This window comes from Balaenoptera borealis, assembly GCF_965194805.1.
Source record: "Balaenoptera borealis genome assembly, chromosome: 13".
Taxonomy (NCBI): Eukaryota; Metazoa; Chordata; class Mammalia; order Artiodactyla; family Balaenopteridae; genus Balaenoptera; species Balaenoptera borealis.
In genome coordinates, this window is record NC_138870.1 from 64,445,999 (window position 1) to 64,470,777 (window position 24,779).

The 24,779-nt window shown below is 37.7% G+C and overlaps 1 long non-coding RNA gene across 1 annotated transcript in view; it reads right to left on the reverse strand.

Moving 5' to 3' along the window:
- LOC309609821 overlaps positions 1 to 24,311 on the reverse strand; it is a 41,686-nt gene extending 17,375 nt beyond the window's left edge. Inside the window, exon 1 of the long non-coding RNA XR_014233605.1 lies at positions 23,927 to 24,311. This is a non-coding gene — a long non-coding RNA (uncharacterized lncRNA). The remainder of the gene's footprint in view (positions 1 to 23,926) is intronic.
- Positions 24,312 to 24,779: the final 468 nt, after the last annotated feature.

The following is a 24,779-nucleotide window of genomic DNA, read 5'->3' on the forward strand; positions in this document are numbered from 1 at the left end:
GGTGTGAGCCATTATTGTGCATCCTTGCATTATATATTGATTTATAGCACATTTAAGTAGCAATTATTCTCACTGCTGTGAAGTGCTTGTGCTCTGCTCACTCGACGTGCAAACATTTCAAATTACAGTACATTAAGATGTCAGTGACAAAAGGGAACATTCTAAAAATAAAGTGATTTTTAAGCATTTTATAAAATGACTAACTCCTCCTTTACCAGTGAGCATATGCTCTACATTCCTTCAAATGCTTCCTAGAAACCCTTATGAAACAGAGACTTACTTCTAATTATTCTACGTTGGTGGGTTAGTTTCAAGAAATAGTGTCTCCCTGATTCTTTAGCGTTTGTTATCGCAGAATTAGACTTGCTTTTCAGACAAGGATGAACCTTGCTATGCACAGAGATAAACTAATGTACACTTTGTTGATTTTCCTGATGACATTTTCATTTCCATTTTTGGCTAAAGCAGTACATTGATCTCATATCTTTAAGCAAGAACTTAGTGATTCTCGGTCCTCATTCATGGAATGAAGAAAATGTTCAAAAAATACCGCTTCTATGGGTCAATAATGTTACTTTGCCACTCCTTTGCCCCCATAATAGCCTTGAAAATTTTCTCTGAAGCACCTATGTATGAGCCAGGAATTTCACTACCATTTTTAGAGTCTTCTGAAGCCTAATAGATTTGACAAAACACTCTCTTTTCTGGATGGCTCATGAAAATATTGTTTAAGGCAAGTCTGATCCCTGGTGAGCCCCATGTTTTGGATTACCTAACTCAGAGAAGAGCTTTATTAATTTGTTCTTTCAACAAATATTTATTGAGTGCCGGAGATAGGATGGATGCTAGAGATATATCAATGACCAGGACAAAACTGGTTCTCTGTTCTTCTGCATTTCAGCCTGGAGGGGAGGAGGTGGGGACGAGGCAATGTGTAAGGGAAAGAAAATGGCTGTGTTAACTGAGGGCCTCTACGTGCTAGCTCCTGTACTGATTACTGTCCATGTTTGATCACATTTAAACCTCACAGAAACTCTATGCAGAAGGAATTTTTTAAATTATCCACGTTTTACAGACAAGGAACGGGGACTTAGAGGAGATCCTAACCTGCATAAGACTGAAGAGCTTAGAAGCAACAGAGCTAGGAATTTAACCCCAGTTTGCCTGAATTCAAACTCTTCCTCTACAACATTATGTCAAAATGCTTCTCTATAATCTCATGGTGATATCTACCAATAAAAGAAAACAGACTTTGTTTTTTCTTATTTGAAAATAAGATTTTTCCTTCATATTTGAGTCGAAGCACTTTCTCTAGACATGTGGCGACCCAGTTGGATGTCTTTAGGCTTAGGTGCTATTCTTTCTCCCTGATAGCAAGTGGGTTGTCATCTTAAAATAAGCCAACAGGAGAGGCCTCTGGCACACAGATTAGATACATACATACAAGATTATACACACACATATAGTGTGTGTGCATAATTATATATATAATGGAAAAAGTCAACAGCATGTGTGAACAAAAGGAGAATTTCAGCAAAGAGGTGAAAACGACAAACAAATATGTTACAGACAAAGGAGCAAGGTAAAAACCTACAAAAAAAAAAAAAAAAAAATGAAGACGAAATAGGCAACCTACCTGAAGAAGAATTCACAGTAATGATAGTATAGGTATCCAAAATCTTGGAAACAGGATGGAGAAAATACAAGAAGTATTTAACAAGGATCTAGCAGAACTAAAGTGCAAACAAAGAGTGATGAACAACACAAGTACTGAAATTAAAAATACTCTAGAAGGAATCAATATCAGAATAACTGAGGCAGACCAACAGATAAGTAAGCTGGAACATAAAATGGTGGAAATAACTGCCAGGGAGCAGAATAAAGAAAAAAGAATGAAAAGAATTGAGGACAGTCTCAGAGACCTCTGGGACAACATTAAATGCACCAACATTCAAATTATAGGGGTCCCAGAAGAAGAAGAGAAAAAGAAAGGGTCTGAGAAAATATTTGAAGAGATTATAGTCGAAAACTTCCCTAACATGGGAAAGGAAATAGTCAATCAAGTCCAGGAAGCACAGAGAGTACTATACAGGATAACCCCAAGAGAAACACACAGAGACACATATTAATCAAACTATCAAAAATTAAAGACAAAGAAAAAATATTAAAAGCAGCAAGGGAAAAGCAATAAATAACATACAAAGGAATCCCCATAGGTTAACAGCTGATTTTTCAGCAGAAACTCTGCAAGCCAGAAGGGAGTGGCAGGACATATTTAAAGTGATAAAAAGAAAAACCTACAACCAAGATTACTCAACCCAGCAAGGATCTCATTCAGATTTGACAGAGAAATTACAACCTTTACAGACAAGCAAAAGTTAAGAGAATTCAGCACCACCAAACTAGCTTTACAACAAATGCTAAAGGAACTTCTCTAGGCAGGAAACACAAGAGAAGGAAAAGGCCTACAAAAACAAACCCAAAACAATTAAGAAAATGGTAATAGGAACATACATATTGATAATTACCTTAAATGAAAATGGATTAAATGCTCCAACCAAAAGAAATAGACTGGCTGAATGGATACAAAAGCAAGACCCATACATATGCTGTCTGCAAGGGACCCACTTCAGACCTAGGGAAACATACAGACTGAAAGTGAGGGGATGGAAAAAGATATTCCATGCAAATGGAAATCAGAAGAAAGCTGGAGTAGCCATTCGCCTATCAGAAAAAACAGACTTTAAAATAAAGACTATTACAAGTGACAAAGAAGGACACTACATAATGATCAAGGGATCAATCTGAGAAGAAGATATAACAATTGTAAATATTTATGCACCCAACATAGGAGCACCTCAATACATAAGGCAAATGCTAACAGCCATAAAAGGGGAAATCGACAGTAACACAATCATAGTAGGGGACTTTAACACCCCACTTTCACTAATGGACAGATCATCCAAAATGAAAATAAATAAGGAAACACAAGCTTTAAATGACACATTAAACAAGATGGACTTAACTGATAATTATAGGACGTTCCATCCAAAAACAACAGAATACACTTTCTTCTCAAGTGCTCATGGAACGTTCTCCAGGATAGATCATATCTTGGGTCACAAATCAAGCCTTGGTAAATTTAAGAAAATTGAAATCATATCAAGTACCTTTTCCGACCACAACACCATGAGACTAGATATCAATTACAGGAAAAAAACTGTAAAAAATACAAACACATGGAAGCTAAACAGTACACTACTTAATAACCAAGAGATCACTGAAGAAATCAAAGAGGAAATCAAAAAATACATAGAAACAACTGACAATGAAAACACGATGACCCAAAACCTATGGATGCAGCAAAAGCAGTTCTAAGAGGGAAGTTTATAGCAATACAATCCTACCTCAAGAAACAAGAAACATCTCAAATAAACAACCTAACCTTACACCTAAAGCAACTAGAGAAAGAAGAACAAAAAACCCCCAAAGTTAGCAGAAGTAAAGAAATCATAAAGATCAGATCAGAAATAAATGAAAAAGAAATGAAGGAAGCAATAGCAAAGATCAGTAAAACTAAAAGATGGTTCTTTGAGAAGATAAACAAAATTGATAAACCATTAGACAGACTTATCAAGAAAAAAAGGGAGAAGACTCAAATCAATAGCATTAGAAATGAAAAAGGAGAAGTAACAACTGGCACTGCAGAAATACAAAGGATCAAGGGAGATTACTAAATCAACTATATGTCAATAAAATGGACAACCTGGAAGAAAGGGACAAATTCTTAGAAAAGCACAACCTTCCAAAACTGAACCAGGAAGAAACAGAAAATATAAACAGACCAATCACAAACACTGATATTGAGACTGTGATTAAAAATCTTCCAACAAACAAAAGCCCAGGACCAGATGGTTTCACAGGCGAATTCTATCAAACATTTAGAGAACAGCTAAAACCTATCCTTCTCAAACTCTTCCAGAATATAGCAGAGGGAGGAACACTCCCAAACTCATTGTACGAGGCCACCATCACCCTGATACCAAAACCAGACAAAGATGTCACAAAGAAAGAAAACTACAGGCCAATATCACTGATGAACATAGATGCAAAATCCTCAACAAAATACTAGCAAACAGAATCCAGTAGCACATTAAAAGGGTCACACACCATGATCAAGTGTGGTTTATCCCAGGAATGCAAGGATTCTTCAGTATTTGCAAATCAATCAATGTGATACACTGTACTAACAAACTGAAGGATAAAAACCATACAATAATCTCAATAGCTGCAGAAAAACCTTCTGACAATATTCAACACCCATTTATGATAAAAACTCTCCAGAAAATAGGCATAGAGGGAACCTTCCTCAACATAATAAAGGCCATGTATGACAAACCCACAGCCAACATCATTCTCAATGTTGAAAAACTGAAAACATTTCCTCTAAGATCAGGAACAAGACAAGGTTGCCCACTCTCACAACTATTATTCCACATAGTTTTGGAAGTTTTAGGCACAGCAATCAGAGAAGAAAAAGAAATAAAAGCAATCCAAATCGGAAAAGAAGTAAAACTGTCACTGTTTACAGATAACATGATACTATACATAGAGAATCTTAAAGATGCTACCAGAAAACTACTAGAGCTAATCAATGAGTTTGGTAAAGTAACAGGATACAAATTAATGCACAGAAATCTCTTGCATTCCTATACACTAATGACGAAAATCTGAAAAAGAAATTAAGGAAACACTCCCATTTACCATTGCAAAAAAAAGAATAAAATACCTAAGAATAAACCTACCTAAGGAGACAAAAGACCTGTATGCAGAAAACTATAAGACACTGATGAAAGAAATTAAAGATGATACAAAGAGACGGATAGATATACCATGTTCTTGGGATTGGAAGAATCAACATTGACTATATCATAGAAAATGACTATACTACCCAAAGCAATGTACAGATTCAGTGCAATCCCTATCAAACTACCAATGGCGTTTTTAACAGGAATAGAACAAAAAATTTTACAATTTGTATGGAAACACAAAGACCCCGAATAGCCAAAACAACTTTGAGAAAGAAAAACGGAGCTGGAGGAATCAGGCTCCCTGACTTCGGACTATACTACAAAGCTACAATAATCAAGACAGTATGGTACTGGCACAAAAACAGAAATATAGATCAATGGAACAGGATAGAAAGCCCAGAGATACACCCACACACTATGGTCAACTAATCTATGACAAAGGTGGCAAGAACACACAATGGAGAAAAGACAGCCTCTTCGATAAGTGGTTCTTGGAACACTGGAAAGCTACATGTAAAAGAATGAATTTAGAATGCTTCCTAACACCGTACACAAGAATAAACTGAAAATGGATTAAAAACCTAAATGTGAGGCCAGACACTGTAAAACTCTTAGAGGAAAACAGGCAGAACATTCTATGACATAAATCACAGCAAGATCCTTTTTGACCCACCTCCTAGAGAAATGGAAATAAAAACAAAAATAAACAAATGGGACCTAATGAAACTTCAAAGCTTTAACCCAGCAAAGGAAGCCATAAATAAGATGAACAGACAACCCTCAGAATGGGAGAAAATGTTTGCAAACAAAGCAACTGACAAAAGATTAATCTCCAAAATATACAAGCAGCTCATGCAGCTCAATATCAAAAAAACAAACAACCCAATCCAAAAATGGGCAGAAGACCTAAATAGACATTTCTCCAAAGGAGATATACAGATTGCCAACAAACATATGAAAAGATGCTCAGCATCACTAATCATTAGAGAAATGCAAATCAGAACTACTATGAGGTATCACCTCACACCGGTCAGAATGGCCATCATCAAAAAATCCACAAACAATAAATGCTGGAGAGGGTGTGGAGAAAAGGGAACACTCTTGCAGTGTTGGTGGGAATGCAAATTGATACAGCCGCTATGGAGAACAGTATGGAGGTTCCTTAAAAAACTAAAAATAGAACTACCATGTGACCTAGCAATCCCACTCCTGGGCATATACCCTGAGAAAACCATAATTCAAAAAGAGTCATGTACCACAATATTCATTGCAGCACTATTTACAATAGCCGGGACTTGGAAGCAACCTAAGTGTCCACTGACAGATGAATGGATAAAGACGATGTGGCACATATATACAATGGGATATTACTCAGCCATAAAAAGAAACCAAATTGAGTTATTTGTAGTGAGGTGTATGGACCTAGAGTCTGTCATACAAAGTGAAGTAAGTCAGAACAAGAAAAAGAAATACCGTATGCTAACACATATATTTGGAATCTAAAAAAAAAATGGTTCTGGTTCTGATGAACCTAGGGACAGGACAGGAGTAAAGACACAGACGTAGAGAATGGACTTGAGGACACGGGGAGGTGGAGGGGTAAGCTGGGAGGAAGTGAGAGAGTAACATTGACATATATACAGTACCAAATGTAAAATAGATAGCTAGTGGGAAGCAGCCGCATAGCACTGGGAGATCAGCTGGGTTCTTTACAACCACCTAGAGAGGTGGGATAAGGAGTGTGGGAGGGAGACACAAGAGGGAGGTGATATGGGGATATATGTATGCACATAGCTGCTTCACTTTGTTATACAGCAGACACTAACACAACAATGTAAAGCAATTATACTCCAATAAAGATGTTAAAAAAAAAATTACAACAACCAAGCCCTTTGGAACAATACCAATGATCTAAAACATGTAATTGGAGCCCAAGAAGGAGAGATGAGATGGTGGGGGATTTTCTAATACTTTTCCAAAAATTTTTAGAGTTATCAACTCACAGAACCAAGAAGCTCAGCAAACTATAAGCAAGATAAACACAAAGAAAACACACATATGTATATTATAGTCAAACTACCACATCTTTAAAGTGCTGGAAGAAAAAAATCAGCCTACAATATACCCAAATGATTCCTTAAAAAGAAATACAAAATAAAGACATTTTTAGATAGAGAAAAGATGAGAGAATTTGTTGACAGCTGACCTAAACTACAAGAAATTGTAAAAGAAATTCTTTGGTCTAAAGGGAAATTATATCAGATAAAAGCCAGATTAGCAGGAAAGGCCTAACATATTTTTAAAATTTTTCTTTACTTCATATATATATATATATATATATATATGTTACATGTATTTCTTATATTCTTAGATAGATAGATAGATAGATACAGATAGATTATAGTAACCTGCAAAAACTGGCAAGAAAATATTATGGAATATTTTTGGAATATAGGGTCCCATTTCTAAAGGCAAGAAATAACCACAGAGTACTTTAGAGAACGCTAACGAGTGGTACAGAGTCATTATGAATGCAATTTAGGTGTCAGCAGGAGGGCACTCACCCTAGAATCCTGAATTCCAGATATGATTTACTCAAACCCCCCATTTCCATGCCTTAAATTCCTCTATTCTCTGCATGTTTGTGTCTATTTTTTAATCTCTGCTGTGACAATGACACAAGCTGGGTCATCACCCATGCTTTCTGTTCCCCTTACCCATTCCAAAATTATCTTGTAGAAAAAGATTGTATCAAGTAGCAGAAATTTTACTGAAGATAAATAAAAACCTGCATATCCCACTTCAAACAACTGAAAATTGTTTGTAGACCATTCCTGTTCTGAAATGGCCCTTCTTTATCCTGCTGTCAAGGTTTTCTCACTGGCTTCCTCACTCATGTACCACTCATCCTTCCACCATCACATAAGCTTCTCTCTTTGTCCTGCCACCTTTCTCATCCTTTCTTTCTCTTCTTTTCTGTTCTCTCTCTCAATCAAAATTTGAGCTAAATCAAAATGTTCTCATGCAGAGAAGTTTAACCACTCTTCTCATTGCTTTGGCTCCTGTCCACTCTCACATTCATCCCAGATCTGCTTCATTGCATAACTCCAGGGGCCTTGCTTACATTGTAGTTCATTTAAATGGGGTTCCCTGGAGATGTGCAGTTCAGGGACACAGCGTGGCGGCCCTACCTTCACTTTATTAAGGTATTTTCCTAATCAAAGACTGTTCTGGTGTCAGCTATTATGCTAATAATCTCCCACCTACATTACATAAAAGATCTACACATTTTTTTTAGAAGATTGAATAAGTGGAAGACTATGCTATACACTTGGATGGCAAGTCTAATGTAAAAATGTCTAGGTGTCATCAGTTCTAATTAAGATATCAACAGGTTTTTCTTTTCTTTTCTTTTTTTGGTATATGACAACGATTTTATAATACGTTTGAATAATTGAACAGGAGAGAATAGCAAAGAAATACATCTTTTGGAAAAAAATGAGAACAAATATTAGATCCTATAATGATCACTAATACATGTAACTGTCATCTATATAGTCATCTAACTAGCTAGTTTCCCATCTAGCTAACTAGCTATTTTTGATCTATCTTTTGTGGACCTCTGAAGCATCTCTTTTCCCTTCTTTCGATAACGTCTTCCCCTTCTTCAGGTACAAGGCATCACCCCCCAACTATGTATCCCATATGGTTTTGGGAAGCTGCCAATCACAGGATCCCGTTCCCTGGCCTAAAGGTGTACATGCAACACAGGCAGGACCAATCAGAGTAAACTGTCCTCTTGACCAAAATGATTGGTCCAGGGATACGTAAATGGCTCAAGTCACTCAGAGTTTTCCCTGGAAATATTCAAAATGAAGCTGAAAAAATATATCCTCTTCTGGGAAAGATAACTGGGATGATATTAGCCCAAGACTGCTGGCAGACATGTTTTTCTGCCAGTGGAAATAGCCCATCTGTTAAACGAGAGAACAAATCCAAGCAGAAGTAAGTAAACATGAGAGATAGAGTGAACAAGAAAAAAAATCCTGAAGGTACTGAGTCCCAGTTTGAATTTCTGAAGCTCCAGAACCTATCTGGTTCCTGAAGGTCTTCTCTCAAATCTCAAAGTTTTCCTAGTATATTTCTTATCTTACAGACATAGCTACAGAGATAGAGATATAACTACAGGGAATGTTTCGCCTTTCTCTGCCCACCTCTCTCCTGGGTACCCCACCTAGAGGAGGAAAGGAAGAGATGCCACCCTGATTGGTCAGGATCCCAGACACGTTTTAGGGTTATGAGTTCTTATTGGATGATTTCACTCAGATAATGATGGTGATTATGGTGGGGATGGTACGGTGGTAATAAGAGTATTAATATTTGTAGTAGTAGCACTGCAGTAATACTGCTCCTGGGTGTGCCAGAAAGTGCCTGGATGTCCTGAAGTTTCCTAGATATGATTTGCCTCTGGAGTTGAGGTGGGGCTCAGTGGTTTGGGATAGTAGATGATATAGAATCCATAATTGGTATGGAATAATAGAATCTGAGCAGACAAATCACATGAGCTATTCTACACAAACTCTAAGGGAGTTTTACCAAGGGTGGAACTCTCCAAAGTTCTCCTTTACTGCAAACACTGGGACCCTTCTTATTTGGGGAAAATCTGGGCATTTTATCTTAGCTTTAAGCTATCTAAGTTGGCTTGTGTATTTCTCTGGGTTATCTTAGGTTACACAAGGATAATAAGGCCTCCCAAGTATACTGCACTATTGAGAGAGCTCAAGATTCCCTTTCTAATTCTTCCTGGCATGCTTATCTGCCATTCCCTCTCATTCGTCACCTGTTTTTTCCTCTCTTACCTTTAGGGAGCTCTCTAATGAAGCCACTCTCTAATGAAGCCACTCTCTAATGAGTCTTTCTTCTGTCTTGGATGTTTATTCATTGATTATTTATTCAGATCTATATTTAGTAAGTACCTACTATGTGCCAATCATTGTTCCAGTTGTACCCAGGTGCTTTTAGCTTGATAGGAAAACAGATATGGAAACACTTTAATACAAAATTGTTAAATCCAGCCCCATTTAGCAAGGCCATGATATGGTTGGTCTAAGCAACCTTGTCTCAGTATCTCAGTGTTTCCTGCCTTTTCTTTCCTGTGTTATCTACCCAGTTCCCTCCCAGGGGTGTAGCTGGGGACACTTAGTTCAATCTTCTAGTCATAGGCAAATTCTAGCAACTCCTAAACTTCTCACATCTCTGCTTACAAAGCAGGGGAAGAACAACTGCCCCCAACTATAACACTTGGTGCCTTCCTCTATAGGCATACCATAATATCAGAGCCCCTGGCCATAATTCCAAAACACTTGGCTTTCTCTAGGGCAGGGATAGGAAGTAGGGAAAATTCCACAACCCTGATCCTGCAAAATAATTCCTACTGCCCTACCAGAGATGGCAATGGCAGGGCAGTAGGAGGACACATGAACTTGAGGGCAAGCTGAAAATATAATTCCATGCAATAAACTTGCTCTCATAAAATTGAATTCAGTAGTTCATTTGTATTAGTACTTATATTATCTATGTAGATTAAAAAGTGACTAACCATTAAATTTCAGTTTTACATACTTTCCTCTCATACTTCAATTGCTTATCATCCTAAAATACCACCTACTATGACAGTGGCACAGAGGCATGTTTTAATTACTGTTTAATTTTATAACAGAGTTTAACTGTATTTTTTGTTGTTTTTTGGATTGTGTAGTAATGCAAAATTGTGACTGGATTTAAGAATATATTTTATTATAAAAAGTAGTGTATGCTTGCTGTACAAATAGAAAGAGTTAAGAAATAAAAAGAAATTATCCTATTTTTTGCTCTCAAATTCCACATCCCAGAAGTCACACCGTTTGATATGTGTCATTCCAGATTTTTAAGCATGTACAGTTGTTCCCCACAAATGAGCTTATGACTGTGTACACACACACACACACACACACACGCACACACACGCTTATACTTAGCTTTTTCCACATAACAATCTGTCCATGTCATCCAGATATTTCATAGTACAGATGTACTGTAACGCATTTAACCGTTTATCTATTGAAATACAATTTAAATGATTTTAGATTTTCACTATTACAAACATTGTTACAATAAGTTACTTTGTAATGTATATTCTTGCATGCTTATGTGATGTATCTGGAAGGCAACTTTCTAGAAATGGAATTGCTGGGCCAAAGATTAGATGTACTTGATATTTACATAGATACCACAAAAATGCCATCCAAAAAGGTTATGCCAGCCTGTGCTCTTACCAACAGCACGTGTCTGAGAGCGTCTGTTTTAAATCTTTGCCAATCTGGTAGTGAAACATGGTATATAGCATTGTTATTTTGATATGCATTTCTTTAATCATGGATGAGATCTAACACTTCTCATACATTTATTAAACATTCGTATTTCTTCTTCTCTGAGTTATATTCTTTTCTTGACTGGAATTTTACATTGCAGATCATTTCCAAGAAAGAGTACATGTTTTTGCATTTCATATTAAGAAACTCTGAAAATTTTAAAGCTTATAATTAAAATTAGAATTATATTGGTACCAGGGTCATGTATAATGAAATAATGGTTTTTGCTTTGGGGAAAAGCTCTCCAGTCCATCTGTGTCTACTTGCATTCACCGTACCCGGGAATAATAGTCTCAGACATTCACATCCTCTTTAAAAAGCTGCACAATGATATGTTTTATTGTAACCATGAGGCTCAAAAATATAAAAGTCATAGAGGATGGGTTGGCTCAGTGCCAATAGCACAGAAAACAGCTTTTCAGAGGTTATGTAAGAAGGAGGTAAGAAACTACATGATTATGCCATGTGTGAAATTAAAAAGCTGGGATTGGCCCAGATCTCAAGTGCAGCTGGGAAAGAAACAGGAGCAGTAGTCAAATGCAAAGGAGAAAATCACCAGCACTGGTGTGAATTCGAATACTGTTTGCCACACAAAGATTAAGCAAAGTACCTATTTATCTTTGTTTCAATTCAAGGTAAGTAGATCTCCAACATAGGGAAGCCCCTGAGTAGGACAAACGAACTGCTTTAGTTTTAGTTTGTTTGGTGGTGGTGGTTTTTGGTTGCAAGTGCAAGAGCCTGACTCAAACTAGTTCAGGCTAAAAGAGAATTCACCGGTTTATGTAAAAGAAAGTTGAGAGATTAACAATGTTCTAGTGTCAGTGAGTTCACGGCTGACTCCAAAGGGCTGTGCCTTAACCTCCAGCTCTTGCCTGCTTTTCTCTGCTTGGGCTCCTTCTCAGGCGGGCTCTCCCTACGAGGTAGAAGAGATGGCTGAGAATATAAAGTACTGAGAATATAAAGATGGATAAGACATCATGCCTATTCTTTTCATTTTATAAAAATTTATTATTAAGGTCATTTCCAGAGAATTCATCTTTATCCCCTTTACTTAAACTAATTCCTTCTTTTCTTGGACTATTTTTGTTCTCTTTCTACATATAACCACTACAGTAAATTCCAGAATATATGTAGTTTTTTACCTTTTCACAAAGTCACATTTCACATTTCATTTATTTCATTTGTACTTGCCCAAGAATGTAATCTTTATATTTTTATTAATGGCTGCCTAATCCTAATTGTTCATTGATTCAATGCACATTTTTTTCATATTTAAAGAGCAATTTTAGGTTCACAGCAAAATTGAGGGGAAGGTACACAGATTTCTCATGTACCCCCTGCCTTCACACATGCGTAGCCTCCCCCATTACCAACATTCCCCATTAGAGTGGTACATTTGTTACAATTAATGAACCTACATTGACACATCATTATCAATCAAAGTCCATAGTTTACAGTACAGTTCATTCTTGATGTTGTACATTCTATGGGTTTGGACAAATGTTAATGACATGTATCCTCCATTATAGTATCATAGAGTATTTTCAATGCCCTAAACATTCCCTGGGCTTTGCCTACTCTTTCCTCACCTGTACCCACCCCCCCAACCCTGGACAACTACTGATCTTTTTATTGTCTCCATAGTTTTGCCTTTTCCAGAATGCCATATATTTAGAATCATACAATATGTAGCCTTTATTTTTTATCTTATTTTGTTATTTTAAAATTAATTTTTATTGGAGTATAGTCGCCAATATGTAGCCTTCTAAAACTGGCTTCTTTCACTGAGTAATATGCATTTAAGTTTCCTCCATGTCATTTAATGGCTTGTTGGCTCATTGCTTTTTAACCCTGAATAATACTCCATTGTCTGTATATACCACAATTTGTCCATTCACCTACTGAAGGACATCTTGGTTCCTTCCAAGTTTTGGCAGTTATGAATAAAGCTTCTATAAACATCCATGTGCAGGTTTTTATGTGTGGACATAAATTTTCAACTCCTTTGGGTAACTACCAACAAGCACGATTGCTGGATCTTATGGTATGAGTATAGTTCATTTTGGAAGAAGCTGCCAAACTGCCTTCCAAAGTGGCTGTACCATTTTGCATTCCCACCAGCAATGCATGAGAGTTCCTGCTCCTCCATATCATTGCCAGCATTAGGTGTTGTCAGTGTTCCAGATTTTGACCATTTTAGTAGGTATATAGTGGAGTCTCATTGTTGTTTTAATTTGCATTTCCCTGATGACATATGTTGTGGAGCAGCTTTTCATAAGCTTATTTGTCATCTGTATATTTTCTTTGGTAATGTGTCTGTTCAGATCTGTGGCCTCTTTTTAATCAGGTTGTTTGTATTCTTATTGTTGAATTTTAAGCGTTCTTTGTATAATTTGGATAACAGTCCTTTAACAGATGTGTCTTTTGCAAATATTTTCTCCCAGTCTGTGGCTTGTATTCTCATGCTTGTGACATTGTTTTTCGCAGAGCAGAAGTTTTTAAATTTTAATAAGGCTAGCTTATCCATTATTTCTTTCATGGATCATCCCTTTGGTGTTGTATCTAGAAAGTCATCACCATAAGCAAGGTCATCTAGGTTTTTTCCTATGGTATCTTCTAGAAGTTTTTATAGTTTGCATTTAGATCTGTCATCCATTTTGAGTTAAGCTTTGTGAAGGGCATAACGTCTATGTCTAGAGTCACTTTTTTTTTTTGTGCATGTGGATGTCCAGTTGTTCCAGCACCATTTGTTGAAAACACTATCTTTGCTCTATTATAATGCCTTAATCTCATTTGTCAGATAAGTTGACTATCTATATCAGGGTCTATTTCTGGGCTTTCTATTTTGTTCCATTGATCTATTTGTCTAGTCTTTCACCAATAACACATTGTCTTGATTACTATAGCTTTATAGTTAGTCTTAAATTGGGTAATGTCATCCTTGACCTTTGTTATTTTCTTTCAATATTGTGTTGACTATTCTATTTTTTGCCTCTCCATATATACTTTAGAATCATTTTGTCAATATCCACAAAATAACTTTCTGGGATTTTGATTGGGATTGCATTGGATTTATATATCAAGCTGGGAAGAACAATATTGAGTCTTCCTATCTATGAACACGGAATACCTCTCCATTTATTTAGTTCTTTAATTTGGTTCTTAAGAGTTTTGCAGTTTTCCTTATACAGATCTTGTACATATTTTGTTAGATTTATACCAGTTATTTCATTTTTGTAAATTGCATTGTGTTCTTAATTTCAAATTCCACTTGTTCACTGCTAGTATACAGGAAAGCAATTGACTTATGTGTATTAATCTTGTATCCTGCAAACTTGCTGTAATCAATTATTAGCTCCAGGATTTTTTTTTGTCAAATCTCTTAGATTTTCTACATAGATGATCACACCATCTGCAAACAAAGACAGTTTAATTTCTTCCTTCTCAATCTGTATACCTTTTATTAAATTTTCTTCTCTTATGGCATTAGCTAGTACTTCCAGTATGGTGCTGAAAAGGAGCAATGAGAGGGAATATCCTTGCCTTATGCCTGATTTTAGTGGGAAAGCTTCTAGTTTCTCACCATTAAGTGTGATGTTAGCTATAGATATTTTTTTTAGTTTTTAAAATCAAGTTGAGGATGTTCCCATTTATTCCTAATTTACTGAGAGTTTTTATGATGAATGGGTATTAGATTTTGTCAAATGCTTCTTCTGCATCTATTGATATGATCATTTTATTTTTCTTTTTTAGCCTATTGATGTGATGGATTATGTTAATTGATTTCCATTGAATCAGCCTGTGTGGCTGGGATAAGTCCCACTTGGTTGTAGTGTATATTTATTTTTATATATTGTTGGATTCAATTTGCTAATATTTTATTGAGAATTTTTGCATCTGTGTTCATGAGAGATATTGCTCTTTAGCTTTCTTTCCTTGTAATATTTTTGTCTGGTTTTGATATTAGAGTAATGCTAGTGAATTAGCACTAGAATGAGTTAGGAAGTATTCTTTCTGATTCTGTCCTCTAAAAAAGATTGTAGAGAATCAGTATAACTTCCTCCTTAAGTGTTAGATCAAGGTACACTTTTAAAGTACAGTTTGTATTTGGAAATTTTATGATAGCTTAGGGTGAAAGAGCTCAAATCCTAAGCACAGTGTCTTGAATTATCATCATGGGAAAAGGAAGTGCTAGATCACCTAGAAACCTGTCCTTGGTTTGTTTCAGAGCACTCCTCTCCTGATTTCTACAACATTTACTGAAAACCTACTATATGACAGCAGGCATTGTGCTAGGTGCTTGATAATTAATTAATTAATTACACATGCACATATATACACATATATACATATATGTGAATAAATATATATCCATTTATTTTGTTTAAAATTAAAATTTTTTATTTTGACATAATTTCAGACCTTTGTTGCAATAAGTGAATAAAGAATTTCTACATATCCTTCACTCAGATTCCTCAAATATTTATATTTTATTATCATTTCTCTTGGAGACTTTCAGCCATGATGTTCCATTATCCTTAAATACTTCAGCATACATTTCCTAAAAACAGGAACTTTCTTTTATATAACCATAGAACAATGATTAAAATAAGGAAATTAGCATTGATGCAAAAGTATTGTCTACTATATGGACTGTATTCAAATTTTGCCAATTGTTCCAATAAGTGTCTGCTATAGGAAAACAAAATTCTGGATCATATGTTGCATTCAATTTTTATTTAATTTCGAATAATTCCTCACTCTTCCTTTGTCTTTCATGACATTGGCATTTTTTTAGGAGTACAGGCCATAAATTTTGTAGAATGTCCCTCAGTTTGGGTTTGTCAGACGTTTCTTCACAATTAGGTTCAGGATATGACTTTTGGTAGGAATATCACAGAAGTGACATTGTCTTCTTCTCAATGCATCATTTCAGGAGGCACATAATGCCAATTTATTCCATGTCCCTATTTTTAAAGTACTTAGCATCTAAGAATGGTGACAGACACACAGAGAAATAACTTTGATGTAGTCTGATTATCACAACAAGTCAGACGTACATGTGCGTAGACATCTTTTATTCATTCTTCATATTTTCTTGGCTTACTTTTTTGCTCCAGCCATTGCTGTTGCAGCCAACTATGCTCTGCCACAGCCTTGCCTCAAGTGCATGGAGCATCTCCTGCTTTTGCAGTAGGAATTCTCTGCCACCACCACCTGGGATGCCTGCAGAAGCCCATCCAGCTATTCTGGCACAGGCACAGACTGGGAAGTGGAAGGAGCTGACACTCACCGGAGAAACCACTGAGGGGTAGAGCCAGTGAATCAAGCATCAATTGATTCTGTGTCAGTCAATTCTGACAATTATGAGGCACAATTTACACAGCTCTTCAAAGGCTCTCATCAGGACAAAGTTCCAGGTACCCACAGTGGTGACCAGCTCAAAAACGCATGCTTGGATTGGCTTTCTTTCCTTCTATTTACCATTCTTCTCCATACTGACACTCCTGTCTCTTGGAATTACTTCCAAAGCAAACCAACTGCATCTAAACCCTTGTCTCAGACTCTACCTTTCGAGGGAAACCAAGATAAGACATTTGATCTCAGGAGTAGACCTAGAAAGCAGACACCCAGAAAAGGATTCTGGAACTGAATCCCTCGCCAGTCAGACACTTGCACTTTTGGTGGAAAGTGTGGATGGTGATAACCCTTGGCCTGATTTAGCATCACTAACACTTTTACTGGTAGATGACTGGGATGAATTATAGGTAGAAAGTCAAGCATTTGCTTATGAACTAAGGATAGCCCTTGAACAGTTGGAAGGCAATGGTAATTATAAGACCTGTGGATTGGCTTATTTTTGTTAAGGGCTCATGAAAACTTAAAAAGAAAAGAAAAAGAAAAAAGAAAGAAAGGAAAAAAAAAGAAGGGACAGGCTCAAGTTACCAACTTTCAATTCTAGGCAGGCTGTGAAAACCAGAAAGTGTCCAAGGCAGTATTTAAAGAGATGTTTATCTTTTGCATCCACAGAGCAAACTGTGCTCATAATCGGACCCAGGATTGAGTTGTAAGGTAGCATAGCTACAAAGGAGACTGAAATACTGTCTTGACAAGTCTTCTATGCCAAAGGCAGGGACCTAAAAGGGAATAAATGGAAACCTGAGACTTGCAACAGTAGCATTTAGATGAACAAGCCTGAGGGCCTTCCCTGGTGGCGCAGTGGTTGAGAGTCTGCCTGCCAATGCAGGGGACACGGGTTCGAGCCTTGGTCCGGGAAGATCCCACATGCTGCGGAGCAACTGGGCCTGTGAGCCACAATTACTGAGCCTGCGCGTCTGGAGGCTGTGCTCCGCAACAAGAGAGGCCACGGCAGTGAGAGGCCCGCGCACCGCGATGAAGAGTGGCCCCTGCTTGCCGCAACTAGAGAAAGCCCTTGCACAGAAACGAAGACCCAACACAGCCAAAAAAACCCAAACAAACAAACAAAATAGATGAACAAGCCTGAGAAATGTCAAAATGTCTTCTGAAATCTGTGTTGGTACAAGTAGCTTCCTCTGCTTTGCTTAAGAATAGCCTACCTTTTCTGGAGACCCTGCAAAAACCTGTATGAAGCAATAGACACATAAACAAAGATCTGTAAGACCTGGTTAATATTTATTTATCTGAAGGAACTGAGGAGTGAATCCTGAAAGTGTTGGACCAGGGAAGGCAAATGTGGACAGGAGAGAATTAATTGACATTGAAAAACACCTGGAGTTTCATGACATAGCAAGGACACATGGAGCTAGTTCTAATATATTGCTGGGATGGCTCCTTAAAGCTTAGATAGGATGAAGGCCTATAGCAAATGAAGGAGAGATTCTAGAAGTGCCTTGACTTCCTTGAGGAAGGTGTCAGAAGGCTCAGGGAGGTTAGAATGTAAGAACAAATGTATAATATTATACCTGAGAACCCACCATCTGACTATGTTTCTTTTAAGAGCCCAGTGGACACACCTATCCCCAAGGCAGTAAGAAATACAGTGGTAAGGGTACCATTGGCATCTTTGAGAAGCTCAGCGGTAGTTATCCACTGTAGGTGACAGTAAGAGATGCTGCTATGGGACTGGGCTCCTTAATATTAATTCGATTGATAAGAACACAAAATAGCAGAGGCCAGATGGTAGTACTTGACCAACAGAAGGAAGTGTACATAATTGTGATAACGCAAGGCCAGAATGGCAACCAGAATATCTTCACCCACAGGGCTCTGTTATAATGACTAATAGACCATGGTGTGTCTCAGGGCAAGTTAAATGAGCATCCACCAGGGTGTTAACTTGATCTATATGTACAACCACAAAAAAAAAAAATAAAAATCAACAGCTGGTTAAAAGAAGGCAGATGACAGCTGTCTCAGTGGAAAATTGCAACCCCTCAAACTCACTTTACAGATCTAAGTGAGTTCTCTGACCCAAAGCCCACCATTTGAATGGGAGGCTGGGTAAAGACCCAGCAATGTAGCACAAGTAGATATACCACATATTTTCCCAATTGTTCTCCAAAAGGACATATGCCCATTTATGGACATATGCCAGATTTGCCCATAAGCCATAGTTTAACCCCTTGTATAAGTTTATCAGGGTGGTCCCATTTCCTTTGCCAAAGATTAGCTTGAGCATAGACAGGTAGTTAAATCCTGAACAATGCAACCTGAGGGGTGGGATTCTGCAAGCTTTCCTTCTTTTAAAAAAGAGGCACATGAGAAGGAACAGTCCTTTTATTGTCCATAGATATTGCTATGTGAGCTGCAGCAGCCATGTTGAGACCATGAGGTTTCTTGCCTTTTCACTGAGAATAGCAGAGTAGAAGAATCTGATTGAATCTTCATAATATTCAATTCAGAGGTGTTGAATTAACCTGGGAAATACTTGAATCTTCACGAAATTTTGAAGTGTTGAATTAACCTGACTCTAACTACTTGTTGTAAGAAATAACTACTATTTACATTCACTTAATGATTTCTGTAAACATTTTAAAAACTGTTGGGATATCACTTAACATTTTTTGAGTTAGTCAGGGAAGCAAGCCATGCTCAATATTTAACAATCACTTGTATGTGAATGTGTATGGAAGAGTGTGTTTTATTGGTCATGTATTCATACAAGCAGATGCAGTATAAACTCACAAACACAGATTTGAAAATAATGCACACATGGTGTTCATATTTGAACCTTTCTCATGGATTTTGTGGTGTGGCCCAACATGGTGTTTACATTATATAATTCCTGCTGTGCAAGTAAAGCACTTTTTTTTTTCCTAAAATGTTTTTTCCCCAAGTATCCTATTATGGATACTGGTTTTGTTAATTATGATTTTTTTTCTTTTTTCTTTTTTTAGAATATAGCAGTAATGTTATTGCTGAAATGAATGATTTTCTTTTTCTGAAATATAATCACTGATGCTTGAATGATAGAATTTTAGTACTGTAAACAGGCTTTAGTAATTAATGTGAGAGACTTAAAAAGAAATGACTATTAAGTGTGCCTAAATGAATTTTGCAGTAACTGGTATTCTTGGTTTTGTCCTACTTATACACATTATACACATTCAGAACTTGTATTATGAGTTTGACAGTCTTTTGGAGTAACCAGCAACTTTGATGTTTGCACTAAGATTTTATTTGGAATGCAAGAGGTTGAAAGAGGTTTGAGTAGTACACATGTAACTAATTTATTAGAAATCTATCCTAAAGAAATCTACCAGTTTCTGCAAATGCCTTTTTAAAATTCATCATGGATGATTAGTAAAAATGCAGAGTATCATACTTTTCTTCTTGCCTGTCAACTACATAAGCAGTTTTGTACAATGAGAAATACTCATTTGTTTGACATTCCATGTTAAACTACTGTCATGTTTAGCTTCATTGCATGTAATGTAGACCTAGTCCATCTGATCATGTGTTCTGGAGAGTGTTCTTTATTCAATAAAGTTTTAATTTAGTATAAAAAAAGAAACAGTAAGGGTTCTTATCATATAAGCCGCTTTTAGTCAAGTTTTCTGTTACTTAAACCCCAAAATATTCTAACTGATATACAAGGGCCCAGGAGAATAATACATAAACCACTGAATAGAATAAGATAAAATTATAAATGCTGCAATGGAAAGGATTTTAAGACAAATTCCTAAGTGAACAAAACAAAACAAAACAAAGTGTAGAACAATTTGTACAGCTCAGATGTCATCTTTTAAGGATATATGTGTATATACCTTAAAATTTGGGGAAGACTATGATTAACCATGATTAACTCCGTGAAGTTTTATTGGGATGAATGGGGAGAAAAAAAAGAGACTTAATTTTAATTGTAGGTATTACCTAATTATTTAAACTTTTAAAAGGATGTACAATTATTATTTTTAAAATTGAAAAGCTATTTAAAAAAACAAAGAGAAAATTGTTAATTTCTAGATAGGCAGGTATTTTCATTAGGATTCTGCAAGAGTCTGGGGATAGCAGACATAGTAATTAAATGCTGATGCCTAAAATGGAGTGAGGCCCCAGATTCAGATAAATGTTTTCACTTCTAGTTTTTTCTCTTAATGTGGTATCTTTAGCTATGGCATCTTCTCTGAGTGAAGCTAGAAGGTATAATCCAGAAGAGCAGGGAATACCAGATATCACAACTACAACAGTTTAGCTCCTTTTATTTGAGAGACAGAATATCTAATAAACTGCCTTTGGGTGCTAGGACTGTGTCTCATCTCATTTACCATGTGTATTAATGATTTAGAAGTGGGAAAAAAGGCTACTTACTAATGGAAATCCTTCCTTCGGTTTCACTAATAAGACTATCTGTCTAGAAATTATTTAGGTAAGGAAGATAAAAGAATATTAAGAAAATTGAGAAGAAAATAAAAGAAGAATTACAGCATGAGGGATTTAGGATAGAAATCAGGAAGAAATTTCTGACAGTAAAAACTATCACAGATAGAACAGAGGTTAATTATAGACATTGCAGATTTTTCATTATGAGAGTTTAAAAGGAAATTATCATCTGTTTAGGGTGGTATTATTATAGTTAGAATTATAAAGATAAAAGGGACTTTCAGAGCACCTATTCCAAGCCCCGTCATTTTACAGATGACAAAACTGAGCCTGAGAAATTAAAGTGAAAAAGATCACACAGTTAGTCAGCTGTAAAGCCGGAACCAGTGTTCAGTTTCTTATAATAGTCCTTCTTCTATACCACACTTACTGAGAATTATTTGGTCTGAAGACAACTAGGATAAACTAGATGACTTCTCAAAGTCCTTTATAGGTTAAAGATATTAGTCAAGAATTAAAGCCATCATTTATCACAGTCAGGGATTTTTTACATCTGGGGTCCATGGGCTATGCTGAGAAAGTCTCGACCCTCTAATATTTATGCAAAATTGTGTGTATGTATGTTGGACATTTGTAGCTCCCAGTGCTTTCTCATAATGGGCTAACCTAACAGCAAGTATCCCAAAAGCTGAAAGTGAGATTAATCTCAGAGAATGAAATAAGGAAAAATCATGCAATGAATGAGGTAACCAATCATAGAAAGAACCCAAACTCAGCAATGAGGGGTGGAGGAGCCAGGGGACTCTCAGGTTCAGCAATCTGGGAATAGACCCTAGAGCACCTGAGTATATCAGCATATTAAAAGCTGAGTGGGGGGCTTCCCTGGTGGTGCAGCGGTTGAGAGTCTGCCTGCCAATGCAGGGGACATGGGTTCGAGCCCTGGTCTGGGAAGATCCCACATGCCGCGGAGCAACTGGGCCCGTGAGCCACAACTACTGAGTCTGCGCGTCTGGAGCCTGTGCTCCGCAACAAGAGAGGCCGTGACAGCGAGAGGCCCGCGCACCGCGATGAAGAGTGGCCCCCGCTCGCCGCAACTGGAGAGAGCCATCGCGCAGAAATGAAGACCCAACACATACAAAAAAAAATTTTTTAAGCTGAGTGGGCATGGAGGAAAACTCTCAGGTGCTGGGGATTTTTGAAATGTCCAGGTGGTCAACTAAAACTGCACCACAGATTTTCCCCCTTAATACCTGTTTAAAAAATGAAAAAAAGTCTAGAAAATCCACCAATTCAGCAACCCCAAAATGAAATGGTCATATCCCAAAGTTAAAAAAGAAAAAGAGAGAGAGAGAGAGAAATAAAAAATAGACAGGGACACAAAGGAACATAATATTCTGAAACGGAGCAGAGAAGAACGAATGAGCTTACTTCTTAACTTTGCCCTTTCATCCACCTACCCATCTCAAGCTATACTGATAAAGATACCAAATATCTGAGATTCACGCTAATATCCCCAAATTTGCAGAGAAACAAAACTAATGCATCTCCTTACATTTTCTCATTATACATTATTAGAAATAGCTGCAAGAAAGGCTGGTGATGTGGAGAAAGTGAACCATGGAGCTGACCCTTTACAATGAAAGTGAAACTCCAGGGCTACTCACTAAGATGGGGAGATGATCCGATGTCTGAGGATAGTTCCCTCTGGGAATGAGCTAAGAGATATGAGCTAGAATAAACACTCACTAAAGATAACATGACCCAGGTTTTCTCATGCAGGCTGTATCTCGCCTCAACAAGGCTTATGTCTCCCCCATTTCCTCAAGGAACGGAAAAGTAAACAGAAGATGAAATACTCTGTCCTCAAACAGAAACTAAGAGTGGAAATGAAACTGGACTCAGACACGGAGGAAAGAAAGTAAAGACGTTACCCACACCATGTCACAACAAATGGAATGTCTGAAGAGCCTTCGGAGCCTGAGCAAGAGGAGAAGAAACGGCACAGCGACCATGCAAGCACGCTATAGCCAGAGAACGGATGCAACTTTCCTCAGGTCATAGAATTAAGACGACAGAAACAGGATTGAAACCCAGGTGGTCTGACTAGCATGGGAACTGTGGATAGAAGAGTGTTTCTTAAATAGGATAAAGCAGCTGAGCCAACTTTAGTTCGATTTCCAGCTCTCAGTTTGATTCTTAGGTGTAAATAAGCCAATGAGGGAAGAGCCCCTGGTTGCTGATCTAACACCTTAGGGGACATAAGCTAATCAGGGTATATCCCTCCAATGACGGACCAGGAGCTTGGGGAAGAGGTCAGGGGCAGTAGTGCCAGGGAACATCATGGAAGTAGCCTGGTAACAGTCTAGGCCTACAACAGTTACCATACATCCATACTGTCCTAATGAAGCCCTCAGATAAGTTTACCCTTTTAATATCCTCCTGAACAGAGAACATGGCAGGGGTCCAGCAATAGTGAATCAGAGCACTATTAGCACTGAGATAAGCGGGGACCGGGATCCCCTATGAGAGTGCCTGCATTTGCACCTGGACAAAGGTCTCCTCAAGCAACAGAATACAAAGAAACTATAAGGGACTAAAAATAACTACACGCATGCACAGTTAGGGCAATTATCAACAATAAGATACAAAAAGGTCATACACTAGCTGCCATGTTGGAGGTGTGGGGAGCAAAGGCATGGTATTTCCCAAAATCCCTGCACACAGTAGCACCAAGGGGCTGGGCAGACCACCTAAGCACCCCACCTCCAGCCCAACCCACCAATCGGCCCCTACCAGTCACCCCATTGAAGGAACCAGCCTGCCCTCCTTGGAGCAAGCAAGGGCACCTGTTACTTGGTTTCACTCCCTCGTGCTGCAGCACAAGTCCCAGTAAAGCCTTACCTGAATTTCTCATCTGGCCTCTTATCAATTTCTATTGATTAAAGGGTCCAAGGACTCGGGTCGGTAACAGCACCGCATCCCTAAATTAAACACATGTCAAATTCCACATATTCCCCTTAATTCTCTAATTTGATTTTATCTACACCAGTGACATAAGGGTAAGGAGGGGCAAGATGAAGATTGAATTGTTGAAGTGAAAATTATTTCTGTCCATGTTAAAAGGTGTCTAAAACCAGTTTGGAGCTCCAAAGGCAGAACCCTAATTCTGACTAGTTCTGCACACTGAGTGGAAGAGTCAAAACCAAAATTCTTGGTTTGGGCCAGGACCAAAAGAATGAAAATGTTGCTTTTTCTCAGACTGAAATGAGAAAAAGCAACAGTGCTGGAACAGACACAGACATAGCCAGCCACAAAGTTAACAGGGAAGCTATTTGTTCCCCCCCTGCGATGCAGCATCTGTCAAATGCCATATCCACCCCTCTTTGAGTGATACTGTTCTCTTGCCAATGATGCCCAGACCCACTTTGCTATTTTCGTTTATTACTAGACTACCCAGTTACTGAACGGGCCCTCTCCTCATGACAGCATCCAATCCCCGGTTAATCCTCTTTTCCTAATCCCGCCTCAGAAACAGCATCCAATCCAGAACTGATCCCCGCTCTCCCTAGACCCTACAGACTCCTTTGGCGGGAACCTAAACTTTACAAAAGACGCTTTCTCCTCCCTTTTCCAGTGGTATCCAAGCTCCCTCTGGAGTGCCCTTCCTCTTGATTTACAAATAAATCTGATGTTATCGGATTGCAGGCTTCTTCCCGATTTGGCTTTAACACGAGACAGGTTAGTATCAGGATCT